Below are 18,320 nucleotides of genomic sequence, written 5' to 3'. Positions count from 1 at the left end.
AATGTAATCTGTAACGTATTCCGTTACATTAACTAATCTGAGTAACGTATTCTGAATACTCGGATTACTTCCACATTGAATTGCATTTTAAAAGTGTAGGAATGCGGCGTTGTTATAGTCAGTGGATCAGCAGCAGTTTAAGCTCTGTGTCCGCGGATGCATCGGGCCAGCTGGATGTGCTGGCAGCGTGCTGATCAGCAGCTCCGTAGATTCCCGTTCATGTCCGGGTGGTCGTGCAGCGGTATGGAGGCGCCGGGCCTCAGCAGGAACACCCCCATGCTGAACACCTCCGTCTCGCATGTAGGTGACCGGGGGGCTCTGGAGCCCCGCCGCCCCGGAGCTCGGCTTGCTTTTCCGGGCAGCGATTTTCCCGTCCGCCGCCCGCACCGCGGTCACCGGCGAGATGAGCTCGCTCTGTGTGGCCGACACGTCGGCCGAAGACTCTGTGGGCAGATGAACGAATCATTGATCCAAAAACACGGTCGGGAGTTGAACGATTCGTTCAACTGCCGGGTACGAGTCTTTGGATCGTTTGCACCCCCCCGTTGAAACGAACGAATGACTCAAAAAAAGATTCGTTCATTTTACTGAACGAGATTCAAAGAACCGACACGGTAAAAAGATCCGAACTTCCCATCACTAATACAGATCCATTTTCATTTTATTCAACTTCAAGCCGAAATCCTAAAATATAGTCATGTGAAAAAATGAATTAAAACTATTTTGTTATTTACAGGATAGACTGGTACACAACCATCTTCAGCCTAAAGGCTGAATTATAGTCCTGCGACTGCAACCGCGGAAGGCCACGCAGTTGCATCGATGGACTCGTTTTGGTTTATGCTTCACTAACGTGTTGCGCATGTTGCAACGCAATTCACCGCCAGAACACTAGGCGGAGTAACGTTGTTTGTCGAATACAAAACACACAAAGAAGAGACGTCTTCTTCTTCGTCGACTGTTTATTTACATCGCCACTCCGGCTCCTCATAGCCTATTTCTGGCGGACAAATCGGCCAGTCAGTGACGGGTTATACAAGTGGTCATACTTTCGGATCTCTTCTGCCAAGTGCTCATCTATTTGGTCCATATTCGTTCTTCTAAATCTTGCGTGATTTCCGCGTATTGTGGGGCATGAAACCGGAAACTAGACTCTCCGGACGGGATGTTGTAAGCAGACCAATCACAAGCCTTGCGGGCTGCGTGAGGCTCGGGTCGTTTTGTCGTATAGTTAGAAAAATTGGCGGACGCACGCAAGCCGCCAGAGGGCACGAAAGGGGTGTGTTGCGTGTCTTGCGTGCATGCGTGCGTGCGTGCAACCCGACTATAATTCGGCCTTTACACCCAACAAACAAGGTTGGGTCCAAAATCTAAGGGGTACAGATGACAACATTATTATTATTTATTTATTATTTTAACTGCTGGCGATATCATTAACAAAATCATCACATGAATAAATATCACTCTTATTATTGCATCATAACAATAAATCTTACACAATTGTTACTGCTACAGGTTTGACCAGTTAATGAGTTTGGCTCATTGTGGGAACAGATGAGTTTATCTAAATTTCTACTGAATAAAGTGCCTTGAAATAATGTAAGTTAGGATTTGGTGCTGCACAAATAAAATGTTATCTAAAAAGAATCCGGTGGTTGGGTACTATAAAACTGAGATTCGTGCCCACCATGCATACTTCCTGCAAAATGCATAAAGTGAAAAACGCAAAAAATCGCTGAGCCATTTTCTTCAAAATGTCTAACAGGGAACGGTTGGGCTTTGGCAGGGGTACGCGCCTTACTGTTGAGTGGTCATCAACCCTAAAAAAGCACTATATAACTACAGACCATGACCATTTACCATACTAGTCATGCAATGTAATTATTACAATATGAGAGTTAGCCTGACTGGTGTGTGTAGGTTATGCATCACATCTCTTATGATTTTTGTAAAATGTTCTCTGTATTTTGTTAGCTAATAAGCTAGGTCAAAGTTCAATCTAAAGCAGAACACGACCAAAACTCAGTTTAAATTCATGCTATGTTTTTATCTGTAATGTAATTTAGCTAACTTAGGAGGAGACATACCTCCTAAGTGTTTCTTCGGATTTGAAATTGAGTTATATGCTTACTACAGCAACTTTGTTTTTGTCTCTAACAAGCTGCACTGGAAGTGATGCTGAAATTGGCAGGAGTGGAGTCTGACTGCTGCTGCTTGATTTGCAGCACATGTCAAATATTTTTTTCAATCTACTAGCATGGGTTATCATTAGAGATGAGCCGGATACTCGTTTCAGCCGAGTATCCGGTACGGATAAAGCACTTTTGCCGAGCACGAGTATTATACGAGTAATACGAGTCAATATCTGTGCTCGGACTGAATGAAAATCCTCACACAGCGTCACAGCGCTCCTCCCCTTCACACACCGCTCTGCTCACTCACTCAAAGAACAGCTCTCTGTCTCTCAGTCACTCAGGTTCGCGGGTCTTTTCCGTTAACGTTTAGGGTTTCTTCAGCTTGAAGTTTGTTTTTATTTCAGTTTGTACTTACTTATTAACCAGTAGAGTTCTGTTAAACGTGGGTTCGTTCAGACGTGGTGCTGGTAGAAAGCGACTCGCGTTGCGTCTCTGCCTGTCGGAGATTTTTTTTTTTTTTTTTTTTAAACAGTTTTTTTTTTTTTTACTTTAACGGTTTAAACTTTTTTTAAACCGTCAGTTGGCTCTAACCAGTTTTATTTTACTTCACGCACTGAGTGTCTGACAAATTCTAGGTAGTAGTGGTATAAAAAATATTACAAATTAAGCTACACACACACACACACACACTCCCCCTCTCTCTCTCTGTCTCTCTCTTACTCACTTACACACACACACACACACACACACACACACACACACACACACACACACACACACACATACACACACACACACACACCTGGTGTGGAAATAAATTAAAAAAAATTCAAAGTTAAAAAAGAAAGTTATGTTGAGTATGAAAACACTTGTTATTACATTTCACTTCATAATTGCAACAGCATGTGTTGTATTCATTGTTACAAAACTTGTTCTGTAAATAGTTCGTTTGCTATTGTGATCAAAATCATTGATCTGAAGCTCAATGCTGATGCTGTCCTGTAATAGTTTTCTAATCAGCAATAAATATAACAATTTCTGATCAACCCATATCAATTGCATGCTTAAAATAACATACTGGTTAAAGCCCCGCCCATTTCAAGACAACCCGGCCCACTTCCGGGTTAAACCACACCAACTTCCGGGTTAGGCCCCGCCCACTCCGAGTATGGATATGGATACAGATAATTGATATGGTTAACAGATACAGATACAGATACAGATAATGCTGTACTCGCTCATCCCTAGTTATCATGGAAGAACATTTCTTAACTTAAACATTTAAATATTTTCAAAGCTTATAAAAATGTAATCATGTATTGAAAAAACTCCAACCATAATTTTTTTTCAAGCGTAATGAGGGCTGAATATACTTGTTTAGTTTTTAGAATATAATGAAATCCTAATTACCCATAATTACTGACCCAACCCCATTTTTTTTTTTAACTCTAGGTGATGGCATCAGTTCTGCAGTTACTACAAATCTGGTCTATTTTCTGATTTGGTGAAAAGGCGATTGCTCTCATAATTCATTGTAATTAAAATACACCACAGTGGTACTGACACATGTAGACCTAACATGGAGATGATACTACAGACGGCAGATAAAGAGTAGATAAATGGTAACATATTCACAGGGGTAATATATCTATTGAATAGAAAGAAACCAATCAGATGATGAATAAGAGTAGATCATGTTGGAGCAGTCACCATTGGTTTATACACCCACTGGGGAGACAAAAACAGTAGACAAAAGCTTAAATCACACACTCATCCACCCGAGGCTGTGAGAGTGAGAGAAAGGCCAGGGTCGAGCTGGAGGAATTAATTGAGGTAGTTTGTTTTGCTGCGGGTAGTCTATTAAATGCAATGTCACCACTGGGCCATGGAGAGTAACACTTTAGCACTGGGAGAGATAAAGGGAGGGAAGGAGGAGAGTGGTTGGAATGAATTCCGTTGCCAGTACGAGCCATTCCTCTCAAATCATCTCCACTCATTCTTCTCCTGTTTCATTGGTCTATTATAAATTTGTTTCCTTTTTTTCCCCCCTCTCCACAATCTCTTGCTTCCCAACATCATTCTTTACTCTGCGTTTCTCTCAGACACCTTATACTTTGTCTGTCTTCACCTCCTTTTCATCTTTCATTGTATGTCTCCACATCTTTCACTTTTCAACAGAATTTTACCATATTTTTAAAAGTGGTCCCTGTTCTGTTTCAACATGACAAAGATGAATGTACAAAGCCAAGTCCATTCTAAAGCATTATTGTTGTGTAAGAACTTGACTGGGGCCCTGACCTCAAACCCCGGAAGTCATCTTAAATTAACTGTAGAAGCCAACTAATGTTCTTGTAGCTGAATCGGAGCAAAGCCCTGCAGCCTAATTCCAAACACTAGTGACTGGAACTGGAATATGAAGCAGTTTATATATTTTTCTTAAGGTGTCGAAATACTTAAAATTTATGGGGTGAATGTAAATTTATTGGTCACTTTACCATTCCCTCGTTTCTTTCACCCAGCCAAGCTGTCACATAAACCTCTGTCTAATCTGTGTGTGTGTGTGTGTGTGTGTGAATAGCACTTTTGCTGTCTTTTGTCAGTAATGTTTTCGAGCAGGGCAAAATGCACTTAGACCCCAAAATATGTAGCATTGGTAGCCATGCACTTCTATTAAATTAAATGAATAATGATGTTTCATAGAGAGAGAAAGTGGAGGGCGTTATCACAACCTTTTCATACAAGTTATCTGTAACTTTGAGAACCTGCACGTCATTGTATTCTTATTAAATAAATCTTGGGCAAATTTGAAGAAAACATAAGCTCAAATAGTCAATATTACTTAGTTGTGATATATTGTTTTGAAATAAGACTATAGACTGCTTCTGTGTATAGAATATTTTTCAAAATTTGAAAGTTTGTTCACTCGAAAAGGTTCCTCAGCCATCATTACCCTGCAAGCAGCAGATTATTGTGTATCCATAGCCTGTGTGTGTGTTTGTGTCCGTGGGCAATAAACTTAACAAAGCATAGAGGAAATTCACCAAATCATGCTTGTTAAATGAACGCTCAAGGAGAGTGGTATCTACCGAGTTCATGCTGAATCCTAACCACTGACACAAGTTGAATTTCTCCTTATGCTACTGATGGTTAATCCGACTTTGACAGACTGTTAGTGTATTTGTGTGGAAGAAAGAGGGAGTGAGGCAAAGAGCACTCTCTCTCATAGAGGCTGGGGAGACGGCACATTTTACAGCTTATAATTTTTTGGTAGGGGATGGCATCCCCCCTCGTTACCTTACAAATAGCCAACAGGTTTTAGTGTAAATCGTCATTTTATCTGTATATTTTTTGCAAATTTTAATAGAACCTTTTCTGATTTGCGGGAAGGTAAAAGCAGTTGTTTATTTAATTAACAATATGATCTCATTAGGAAATGAGTCCTTAGCCCAAGTGAAGGAGTTCAAGTACCTCGGGGTCTTGTTCGCGAGTGAGGGTACTATGGAGCGTGAGATTGGCCGGAGAATCGGAGCAGCGGGGGCGGTATTGCGTTCGCTTTACCGCACCGTTGTAACGAAAAGAGAGCTGAGCCGCAAGGCAAAGCTCTCGATCTACCGGTCGATCTTCGTTCCTATCCTCACCTATGGTCATGAGGGCTGGGTGATGACCGAAAGGACGAGATCGCGGGTACAAGCGGCCGAGATGAGTTTTCTCAGAAGGGTGGCTGGTGTCTCCCTTAGGGATAGGGTGAGAAGCTCAGCCATCCGTGAGGAACTCGGATTAGAGCCGCTGCTCCTTTACTTAGAAAGGAGTCAGCTGAGGTGGTTCGGGCATCTGGTAAGGATGCCCACTGGGCGCCTTCCTTGGGAGGTGTTTCAGGCACGTCCAGTGGGGAGGAGACCTCGGGGAAGACCCAGGACTAGGTGGAGAGATTATATCTCAACACTGGCCTGGGAACGCCTCGGGATCCCCCCGTCAGAGTTGGTCAATGTGGCCCGGGAAAGGGAAGTCTGGGGCCCCCTGCTTGAGCTGCTCCCCCCGCGACCCGACCCCGGATAAGCGGACGAAAATGAGATGAGATGAGATCTTATTACAATAATGTTATTTCACATTGTATGACCTGCAGACATTCAGAACAAGCATTATGAACCATTTTTTATATTTTTATATGCAAACATTAAGATTAATTTGGGTGGGGGTAGGTATCTATTGAAAATTATGCATGTAACAATATCTAGGGCACTATGATATCTTATAGGTATTAACGCTGCATGGTTAATGTTGACTTGGTAAATGACTTGTCTTGCACCTATCTGGAGACTCATCCACAGTCCTGATCTTTCTTCTTCTCTGGCTGGAAATGTTGACTGGCAAGAAGAACTCTACCAAATCAATAAAATTTTCTGGAAGACATTGCAAAAGTGATGTCTGAGAAAATGGACATTATAATGGGAGGAGATGGGAGTTAATAAGGGAGGCGGAGGAGTGAGCGTTAGGCGAACTCACAGTTGAAAGGGACAGGAAAAGAGATCCAGGGATGGAGAGTCAGACTGAATGCAGAGATAGGAAAAATATTGTTTGATGAGAACATTGACTGCGTCTCCTGATCCCATAGCTGTGACATGATGAGGTGCATGGATAACTGCATTATAAGTAAGTGTTCAAGTGTTCATGTTTTTACGATTTCTGCTAAATACATAAATCATCAAAAGCAGTGTTACTGCTGTGTGTGTTTGTAAGTGTGTGTGTGTGTGCTGTATATATGATTGTATGTTTGTGGCTAAAATGTTGAGTATACTTTAAGCTCTGGATGGATCCTGATAACTTCTGATTAGTGTTGGTGTTTATTGTCATCCTGGGGACGGAGGACACTCTTACAAGATACTTATTTTTCTGATCCTGATCCTAAAAGCGGCAGAAATCGTTTTGCAGAGGTACGCCATAGTGTAAACCGTGTTCACACTTGTTGCTTTCGCTCTTAAACAAATTCCATTTACCACCTTGTTCATGTTAGTGGGGTCTCATCTCTGATTCACTGTCTGTTTCTCTGTGTGAGGGAATGGGAGCGGGGCGAGCCGGGGACAGGCGTGTGTATGTGTATGTGTGTGTGTAAACTCTGCTTGGCTTGTTATGAAGACAAACATGCATGTGAACACAATAGGCAATTCAATATGTGCTACTTCCTACACCTTCAATCACAAACTGTTATAGTGGGACTCATACAAACCAGTGTACGTGTATGCAAACTTATGTTTATCTTGTGGGTAAAGTCAGAACAGTAGCTTTCAGTGCTTGGCAGCCCACCAACACCGAGATGCTAGATGAGGTAAATAAAAGCTAGCTGAATAATATATGCTGCCAACTCCCTCCTGCTTCTGTCTAACGGAAAAGTGCAGCTGTGAACACACTGAAAACTAGAAATGGTGCACATGTACACATGTTACTATGGTCGTAACTCATGTACTTGTACACCCCTGTGTGCAACTACACTTTGTGTCATTTTATTGAAAAAAAATAAAAATATCTTTTGCTCTCTATCGCTCTCTCTCATTCTGTGTGTGTGTGTGTGTGTGTTTGTGTTTGTGTGTGCCATATGCAGCAATTATTGTAACAGACCAGTCCATGTAATGGATTTAGACATGCTAAGAAGAGACTATTAAAGCAAATTGAGGGGTGGAAAAATGGAATGAAGGGGATGAATCTGTTCATCTCTGAACTACACAGCAATTACACAATTAAAGTCTACCTCACCCCTACCCATCTAATACCCCCTCTGTGCAGACAGGAGTTTTAGCTCTAAATCTTCCTCAACTGGATACATAAACATCCCCAGCAATGGAGCAAATGCTCAAGACAACATGCAGACTGCGGGGGTCATGACTCAACAGGACTTAAGTTGTCAACTTCATGCACCATTTGAAATAAGGCAGTCAAGTTCCACTGCCTTGCCAATGCGTTAACTGTAACTTGTTAGCAAATATATATGATCTAATTAAATAAATAAATAGTCTCAGATTATGAGGTCAGGAATACTCGATTCAGTGGATCTCTGTTCTCTACTCGAAAGGAACACACAAAGGAAACAACCAGGTTTGCATGATATTAGTACAGGGAGTATGTAATAAATGGACCACATGGGTTATTAGCAATGGAATGGAAAGGTGGTCATTTGGCTGATAATGGCAGAAAGTATGGTGAGGTGAGATTTTGCAGTGATAATGTCGGCAACTAATCTATGAATTGTGTGTGAGTGAGTCTACATAACATATTAAAAATCTGGTAATGATATCAAGCCAGTAATTAATAGCAGAATAGATTCAATGGAGTCAGTTTGAATGAGTTCCGCTGTGCTGAAGACTTCCTCGACATGAACGCAGACCATGGTTGTCTGCTGATAACATCATTTATTTGGTCTCTCCCAGAGTTGTCTAGGACTGCTCAGCTAGTTTGCCAGGCTGCTCATGTACAGAGTTGAGTTATTGGATATAGACACACAGCCTGTTTGAACAAACAGACGACCATGATACACAGCAGAACTGAGGCACAGCCATCATGCTCAGCTCATGCAGGAAATGTGGTCCAGGTGCAAGAAAGTTACTTAAATTGAATAATTTTTTATAATTTTAAACATAGGCCAAACATAAATGGAAAGACTCAAGAAGAACAAAAGCATGTAAGAAGTAAGTGTGAAAGACAGTGTTACAGAGAAAAGGAGAGAGAAGATGCTTTTGTCTAGCACTGCTTTAAATTATAAATTCTAGGGGTCACACAGATATTTGGGTCAGGCCACACTGTGATCTTCACTTAAAAAAATAGGATTATACTGTTAAATTGTGTAACCTAATAAAGCGCATTAGGTCGCACATTCCATCTCTACCATGACCCAATAAACATTTACTGTGGCAGATCAACAAATAAAGCAACATAGCAATGCAATTAGACAAACGTAGTAAAATAATTATAACTACACTCAAAAAAAGGATATTGGGTGGCTGTCCTATTTACTTGAATTAAAAGAGTATTTTGAATTAAATAATTCCTGTTTGCAAGATGAACGTGATACAATTGCGTTGGATTTGCTAAATATTCAACAACTTCGCTTTAACACGATTAAATCACGTTGATATGAATTGATATGTTCGAGTTTCCGCGCAAGAAGCACGGCACTCGTCGCGAGAACACACCTCGATGAGACATCGCGAGAAGAAAAATACCGGAAGTCAGGTACGTTACCGGATGTGTACATCAGGCACACGGAGAAGGTAAGGGAAAATCAATTTCCATCCAATCATATGCGAGCGAAATATTGTTCAGAAATCTCATCAGCTGTTAGTCGGTTCATTTTCCACGGTATTAGAACGCAGCGGTTTATTTGTTACTCGCTGTTAGCGGGTTTTTATCAAACTTAGAAAGTCGTCCGTCACACATGGCGAGTTAACACGGTGTTTTGTGTTGCTAGTTGTGCCTCTATAACTTGAAAGATAGTTACTCAAAGACTTTCATATAAGCATTGAACTGAAGAATAACGTTACATCGTGTGAGAAGGACACACAAGACACTTGATGAGTCAGCGGCTACATCAGAGAAGACGCGGCGTGTGTGAACTCCGGTTCCGGGGAGCAGAGCGCCATTACGGTGTTCCAGTTTAACTGGCGGGCATGGCTTCTGGTGACATTCCAGATGTTGAGGCTGTTTTTTAAGAGCCGGTGGCAGATTCGTCATTTTCACAAAGCGCCTGTGTGTGAAGTGCGGTGATCTACTGAAGGTCTTGCTGAAATAAAAATCCTACAAAAACCCTTCACGAGTTCATGTGTCCGTGTCAGCATCACGTTGAGACCGCAATATACATTTAAATGGTAAAAAAAAAAATAGTAAAAAATCCTTGATCGGGATTCGAAACAACAAGCTAAACACTATAAGCTTCTAGCCTGATGACGATCTCACTACGCCACCGAGTCGCTGAAATGTACACCGCGCGTTAGATAAATGTCTCGTTCTTTGCTTTGTCAGATGTATGTCACCAGATGTGCTTTAAGGCAACGCCCATGTCATCTGGTGATAGTCCGAACACAGAATAAACGCTTTAAACGTAATACCAGGCTTTACAAATCTGACGCTCCTCTTCATAGGAGACACAGGGAGCATTGAAGAACACACACGCGTCACCAGCTCCACTCGAAGTGCTTTTGTTTGTCGCTGGTGATCATTACAACGCGCACACACCAAACAACAGGTACATGTAAACATCCCTCACATCAACAAGGCGGAAGCTCGAGCGGTGTTTTCATGAGTTAAGTTGGTGAACGTGCTTCTAATGGACGTGTGGAGCTACACGTGTCCTCCTGTGGCTGCTGGTTAAAGTCAGCGGACGGGATTTTAAAAGATGTTCTCGTTGTTGTCGATGATCAGGTTCTGTCATCGGAGAATGAAAACAAGCCAAACGCTCATCACAGAACGGGTGTGTTGGTTTGTCGTAGCTTCTGTAAGTCAAGTGTTGTTTATCTGTGTGAAATCAACAGATGATCTGTCCGAAGTGTGTCGAGTGTGTTGTCAACATGACACATATGGAGGACCATACATGACTTAAGTAAAAATAAATAAATAAATAAATGTATAAATAAATACAGAAATAAATAAATAAATAAAAAGGACATTAATTAATTAATACAGAAAAAAAAAAATGTTAATACCAAAATAAATGTCAAAATAAATGTCTTAAATATATTTGCACATTTATTTATTCCCTGATACATTTCCTTTTCATTTGCAGTGTCCTTATGCTAATGAGAAAGGCGGGCCTAACCACAGTCTCATGCAGGATTGGTCACAAGAGTGTAATGATCCCGCCCTACGTCTGCCTCTCAATGCTGACTGCTCTCCAGTAGCTGTTTGCAGCGTTGAGCCAGTTCACACTTAAAATGAACTAGTTCAAGTTCAGAGGGTTAGTTAAGGTTATTTTTTATTGGGATGATTTAGCTGTCAGTAGTCCTGACTGTGAGCGTCACGTGTTGTACTGAGCACAAGGAGCGAGCCGAGAGGAGAAGGAGGAAACAGAAACTCCAGCTCGTTACAAACCACCTGCAGCTTCTGCTCTGATCATGAAGCCGCTGATCTCTGAGCAGATGTGACCAGAGAAGCTCTGTGTTTCCACTGTTCTACAAAGTCACTAACTGTCTGTTTCACGGTGAAGAGCTCAAGTCTCAGTCACTGCCCGTGTCTCTGAGCGAGTGTGTGTAGCTCAGTTGACCAATCCTGCTCGAGACTGAGGTTAGGCCCGCCTTTCTCATTAGCATAAGGACACTGAAAATGAAAATGAAATATATCACGGAATAAATAAAAGTTGGAATAAATGTGGAAATAAATTAATAAATGTGGAAATAAGTTTAACATTTATTTATTTATTTCCACATTTATTTATTTATTTCCACATTTATTCCAACTTTTATTTTTCGATTTCAGTGTCCTTATGCTAATGAGAAAGGCGGGCCTAACCTCAATCTCGAGCAGGATTGGTCAACTGAGCTACACACACACAGCCCCTGCGCTGCTCCACACACTCGCTCAGAGACACGGGCAGTGACTGAGACTTGAGCTCTTCACCGTGAAACAGCTTTTCAGTGACTTTGTAGAACAGTGGAAACAGTGAAAACACAGAGTTTCTCTGGTAACATCTGCTCAGAGATCAGCGGCTTCATGATCAGAGCAGAAGCTGCAGGTGGTTTGTACCGAGCTGGAGTTTCTGTTTCCTCCTTCTCCTCTCGGCTCGCTCCTTGTGCTCAGTACAACACGAGACGTGACGCTCACAGTCAGGACTACTGACAGCTAAATCATTCCAATAAAAAATAACCTTAACTAACCCTCTGAACTTGAACTAGTTCATTTTAAGTGTGAACTGGCTCAACGCTTCAAACAGCTACTGGACACCAGCATTGAGAGGCAGACGTAGGGCTGGATCATTACACTCCTGTGACCAATCCTGCATTTAGGATGCGTTTAGGCCCGCCTTTCTCATTAGCATAAGGACACTGCAAATGAAAAGGAAATGTATCAGGGAATAAATAAATGTGCAAATATATTTAAGACATTTATTTTGACATTTCTCTTGGTATTAACATATTTATTTATTTATTTCTGTATTTATTTATTTATTTCCATTTTTATTTATTCATTTATTTATTTATTTCTGTATTTATTTATACATTTATTTATTTATTTATTTTTACTTAAGTCATGTATGGTCCTCCATAGACACATGTGTGACGAGGCTAAATATAAATGTGAAAAAATCCCACCACGGGAATCGATCTGCTGTGGTCCACATAAAAATAAACGTAGTGACAATGGCACTGTCCACTGTACCACTGATCAGAGTGATACATAGATTCACCTGTATGCTTTTATCACTGTGAAGCCTGTGCACAACTTAACATGAGTTGTTGTTTCAGGGAACACGCCCAGGTTAACTTGTGACAGTCAAAATGTAACCGTAAACTCAGAGTTATCGGTCACACGTCACACATTTGGACACCGCTGCGCCCGTGTGCTTAGCACACGCACGACATCATGAAAAACGGCTGTATCCTGCACTCATACAAAGCAGAAGCCACAAAAGAGTTTGCGTGCTTACTATAAGTCTGCGTTTCATGTGCTCGTTGATATCATGGTTGGTATGAAGCAAGTATACAAACACGAGTAATGAGAGGCTCGTAAGAGCTTGTAGTCGGGAAAAAATACTAGTATCATGGTTTGGGGTAAGGTCTTTTATTGAGTGTCTAAATGCAACACATAGACATCTGCGCACTCATCTTCACGAAGTTCAAACTACCATGGCACTTCAAAAGTCGCTGTAGAGACTACCCATGTATGTCCAGATAACCTTTATGGTAAGTAATAGCCACACCTTTTTAAGATTTGTTTGGGTCATCTGTTACTTATCTCCGTTTCCTCATCAGACACAGGTGGAAATTCCAACACAATACAAATACTATTAAATTAAACTGTAAGTAAGGAATACATGGCCAAGAGGTTTTATAAAGGCTCCCCAGCTTATGTTCACCAGTTAACATATTAGCACATCACAAACATTTTAATTTAATACAAATGCCATCCATTTCAGTGGCGGTTTGGGGCACGGGCGAAACGGGCAGCCGCCCGCGGCGGCACATTCATCATCTGGCCCGCGAAGCGGTTCTCTCTGGCCCGCGAAGCGGTTCTCTATTATCTATCATATGATATGATAGATATCAGTGGCCCCAAACCGCCACTGAAAGACCCTAACCCTAACCCAGCACATGGAACGCAGACTTATAGTAAGCACGCAAACTCTTTTGTGGCTTCTGCTTTGTATGAGTGCAGGATACAGCCGTTTTTCATGATGTCGTGCGTGTGCTAAGCACACGGGCGCAGCGGTGTCCAAATGTGTGACGTGTGACCGATAACTCTGAGTTTACGGTTACATTTTGACTGTCACAAGTTAACCTGGGCGTGTTCCCTGAAACAACAACTCATGTTAAGTTGTGCACAGGCTTCACAGTGATAAAAGCATACAGGTGAATCTATTTATCACTCTGATCAGTGGTACAGTGGACAGTGCCATTGTCACTACGTTTATTTTTATGTGGACCACAGCAGATCGATTCCCGTGGTGGGATTTTTTCACATTTATATTTAGCCTCGTCACACATGTGTCATGTTGACAACACACTCGACACACTTCGGACAGATCATCTGTTGATTTCACACAGATAAACAACACTTCACTTACAGAAGCTACGACAAACCAACACACCCGTTCTGTGATGAGCGGTTGGGTTGTTTTCATTCTCCGATGACAGAACCTGATCATCGACAACAACGAGAACATCTTTTAAAATCCCGTCCGCTGACTTTAACCAGCAGCCACAGGAGGACACGTGTAGCTCCACACGTCCATTAGAAGCACGTTCACCAACTTAACTCATGAAAACACCGCTCGAGCTTCCGCCTTGTTGATGTGAGGGATGTTTACATGTACCTGTTGTTTGGTGTGTGCGCGTTGTAATGATCACCAGCGACAAACAAAAGCACTTCGAGTGGAGCTGGTGACGCGTGTGTGTTCTTCAATGCTCCCTGTGTCTCCTATGAAGAGGAGCGTCAGATTTGTAAAGCCTGGTATTACGTTTAAAGCGTTTATTCTGTGTTCGGACTATCACCAGATGACATGGGCGTTACCTTAAAGCACATCTGGTGATATACATCTGACAAAGCAAAGAACGAGACATTTATCTAACGCGCGGTGTACATTTCAGCGACTCGGTGGCGTAGTGAGATCGTCATCAGGCTAGAAGCTTATAGTGTTTAGCTTGTTGTTTCGAATCCCGATCAAGGATTTTTTACTATTTTTTTTTTTACCATTTAAATGTATATTGCGGTCTCAACATGATGCTGACACGGACACATGAACTCGTGAAGGGTTTTTGTAGGATTTTTATTTCAGCAAGACCTTCAGTAGATCACCGCACTTCACACACAGGCGCTTTGTGAAAATGACGAATCTGCCACCGGCTCTTAAAAAACAGCCTCAACATCTGGAATGTCGCCAGAAGCCATGCCCGCCAGTTAAACTGGAACACCGGCTACACTCGGCTTACTTTATCACGAGGGAACATTTGCTGGCAGAAATAGTGAGTAACGTCAGCGCATGGGGACAGTGTGACGAGTAACGAGTTGAAGTCAAAACGAGTCGAGCATGGCGTAGCACGTGACTCATGCATGCAGACACGTGAAACGTCCCGTCCACGAACGCTGCGTGTCCTAGCAATATTGTGTTCTATTAATTGGAATTTGTCTACATCTGTATAATGTCACGTTTTCCCGTTTTTGTCTTTCCAGCCTCGATGATCCATTAGGGAAAAAAATGAGCTAATGCATCTGAACACGTTAAACCAGAGAATATGACATTGCTAAATGTTGTCAGTAAAACTAAACATCAGCTCTTTTTCTTCTCTATTTGAATGGTGAATCAGATTGATCATTGTTTCCAGCTCCTGCTGTGTTACTCAACCTTCCCATAGAATTATAATAACTATACAGGAACAGTTTCTTGCCTGGTAAATAAAATGTCTATGTAGTATGTTTAAGTATTTATATTTTTTTCAGCTTTGCATTAGCCTTTCTGTCTGTCTCTTCCTCCCTTCGTCTGTTTCAATTTCTCCCCATACACTCACCCTTTTCTACCTCTGCATCTAGCTCTTTCCTGTGTGTGTCTGTGCCCATGTGGCTGTGTTTTCTAATTATTTAATGATAACTTCATGTTAACTGATCAATCTCTCTAAATCTATTACAGAAATTTGTGAATGCCAAAGTGTGCTGTGACTGCTGTCCGACCACAAGAGTCTCCTATCTGACTGCACCTATGTCTGTTGTCCAACCTGTCTGTGAATGCAGGTAAAGGGGGCCATCATAAAGTTTCTTTATATAAGTATATCTACCAAATTCCCTTGGTTTTTTTGTTGGCTAGAGCAGCAGAAACCTTTGTCCATTTCTAGGTCATTTAGACTGCAAGTCCATCATCAAAACTTTGATGTGTTTTTTTTTGGGTGGGGCAATGTGGAATTGTAAGCTGTGTAGCAAATCTACATCTTCTAGATATGAACTACTGAAACATCTGAGACTACAACACCGTCAAAGGCAGCGCTACCCGTGCCCACACACAAACTGCCCATGTACTTTTAAGACATGGAATGCTATGCATATTCATTTAAGTAGAGTCCATCCTAAACAAAATTCCCAGGAGCTGCTGGAACTGTCAAAATTCAGATGTACGTTATGCACTTGCAGAGGTCTGTCTACTGAAAAGGATTATTTCATACACATTGGCACTCATTTGAAGAGTAATGAAACTGTCTATTGTATGTTTATGGGTTGCAGTCTTAAAACAAATGTATATGGAACCTTTCACTCTCACAAAAACAGAAAGCACAAACCACATACCATGAAAAACTTCAAGCCAGGTGTAGTTACAACCAATCCAGCAGAAGTGAATTACTGCCCTGCCTATCCGTCTGGTGAAACAGCCGGGACACTAGAAGGACCAAGAGTGGCCCTCTTCTCAGAAGTGAAGAAAAGAAATGATGAGGAGAATGTGGCAAATGATGGACAAGACCTTTGCTTACAGGAGGCAACAAGTAGTTCGGGAGGCACCAATGATAGCTGATTTCAAAACAAGGTGGCCTGCTCTCTTCCATGTGCATGAGGTAAGTAAATGACTGTGTTAAGGAACATCCCGTTTTACCTTTTACAGACTCTGATGTAATTCATAAACTGTTAAGGATTCACTGGCTCTGACAGTGGAATTTGTATGGAGAAAACTAATATTGATATGTACCACTGATGAGATGATGAGATGAGACCACTGAAATCAAAATAGCCAAACCTAATTTTGTCTTTTTTTGTTGTTGTCTTTTTCTCAATTTGTAGGTGTGTGTGGAACTCAAGAGAATCACAACAATCCATTTAGAGTTAACGTTCTTCTCTGAGCTAGATGCTCACTCTGCAGACCTAATCCAGTTGTTTGCCAAGACAGGCAGAGTTCAAGGGGGGCGGATCAGAAGCATCATGGTAGCCATGACTGAGGTATGATAATGGAAAAGTGACTCATGTTATATACTCATATTTATAATAATTCCTGCAAACACATCTACTCTAGCTTCTGAAGCCGTCTTGTGTTGTGATGACCTGTGAATCTAGCATCAGGTGGTAAAAACAACTCTGCTGGTTGGTCAAGATGTTTTTCCTAATGTGTTTTTATTTTTTTCACATATTCACTCTAATCTGCAACCTTACACTGATGAAGATCCAGAGAAGCTGGTGAAAGAAAACCTGGTATGTTGATTTAACTTAATCTTCACATCTACTCTAGCTTCTAAAGCCGTCTCATGTTGTGATGACCTGTGAATCTAGCATCAGGTGTGTGAAAACAACTGCTGGTTGGTCAAGATGTTTTTCCTAATGTGTTTTTCTTTCTTTCACATATTCTCTCTAATCTGTGACCTTGGATTGATGAAGATCCAGAGAAGCTGGTGAAAGAATACCTGGTATGTTGATTTAACTCAATCTTCACTGGGGATGATCATTGTTAATTTTCCTTTGAATTCACATAGCCCTTAAAACTTTTGAAACATCAGCTCCAAAAACATTGGAATGTATGTACTTTGATTATTTGAAGATAGTTGGTGAAAGCTGTTTTACATTAATAGTGTAAAAATGACTCGTGCTATAAGATATGAAATATAATGCACATAAATTTAAAAATAATTTATCTTATTCATTATTTTTTTTCTTAATTACAGAGCGATGATAAAAGCAGTCTGGAGGCTATGGCAGAGACGGTCTTTGGAGTCTTTGTCATTCGACACAACGGTGCAGGGCCCAGTGAGAACCCAGAGGATGTCAGAATTCTTCTGGAGGGTGTAAAGGTGTTGCATGAGTTGAGGTATGTGCCTTTTGCAGTGGCAGAGTTGCTTGCGCTTGTGTATGCTCTAAACCGTAGCTACCCCAGAGAGCTAAAATACACCTTTGAAGCAAAACCGCCCTCCTCAGATTGACCTGTTTTGAGTGCCCCGCATCCCTGATCCTGACAAGTTCAGCGTTCATGCTTGAAAAGGCCCCCAAACTCTCTCTCTCTCTCACACACACAAGCACACACACACACACACAAATACACCTCTCTCTCACACACACACAGAGTCTATAGTCATTCTAAGTCATGATCTTATAGCCTAGTTGATAGCTCTTGCTCATTCAGCAGGTCCTGTCCAATTTGTTTCTCGCTAACAGAACGGAAATCCTAGAGCGGAAATGGAAAATTATGAAAGATAAGGAGTTTGACAAAGGGAATGTTTTTCCTGAGCTAGTTTTTAATATAACTTTTACTATAAATTTGTAAAACTCAATATTTTTATATGTATTAGTTTTTCTAAAGTGTAACTGATGCATGCTCCCCCTCACACGGCATGCATGCACAGACACACACACACACATACACATACACACACACACACAAACACGCTCATACACATACTTGTACTCAAATGATTCACCTGTTTGGATCGAAAGCAAACAAACTCAAATTCTGTTATGGTACGTCTATAACAATGCCTACGTGTCTACGTATATGTGTCACTTCTATGTCACTTTGTTACTTTATTT

The 18,320-nt window shown here is 41.3% G+C and overlaps 1 protein-coding gene and 1 long non-coding RNA gene across 5 annotated transcripts in view; one reads left to right on the top strand and one right to left on the bottom strand.

Moving 5' to 3' along the window:
* The window catches only part of LOC128426454 (RNA binding protein fox-1 homolog 3), a 240,144-nt gene that overhangs the window by 164,215 nt on the left and 57,609 nt on the right, over positions 1 to 18,320 (bottom strand). The gene's annotated exons all lie outside the window — the stretch shown is intronic.
* On the top strand, positions 9,327 to 17,687 carry LOC128426456 (uncharacterized). The gene is made up of 7 exons (XR_008333268.1): positions 9,327 to 9,394; positions 15,457 to 15,557; positions 16,288 to 16,366; positions 16,696 to 16,745; positions 16,966 to 16,994; positions 17,178 to 17,206; positions 17,462 to 17,687. It is a non-coding gene; the product is annotated as an uncharacterized LOC128426456 (long non-coding RNA).

Source organism: Pleuronectes platessa, chromosome 21, assembly GCF_947347685.1.
Source record: "Pleuronectes platessa chromosome 21, fPlePla1.1, whole genome shotgun sequence".
NCBI lineage: Eukaryota > Metazoa > Chordata > Actinopteri > Pleuronectiformes > Pleuronectidae > Pleuronectes > Pleuronectes platessa.
This window is presented reverse-complemented; position numbering and strand designations above follow the sequence as displayed.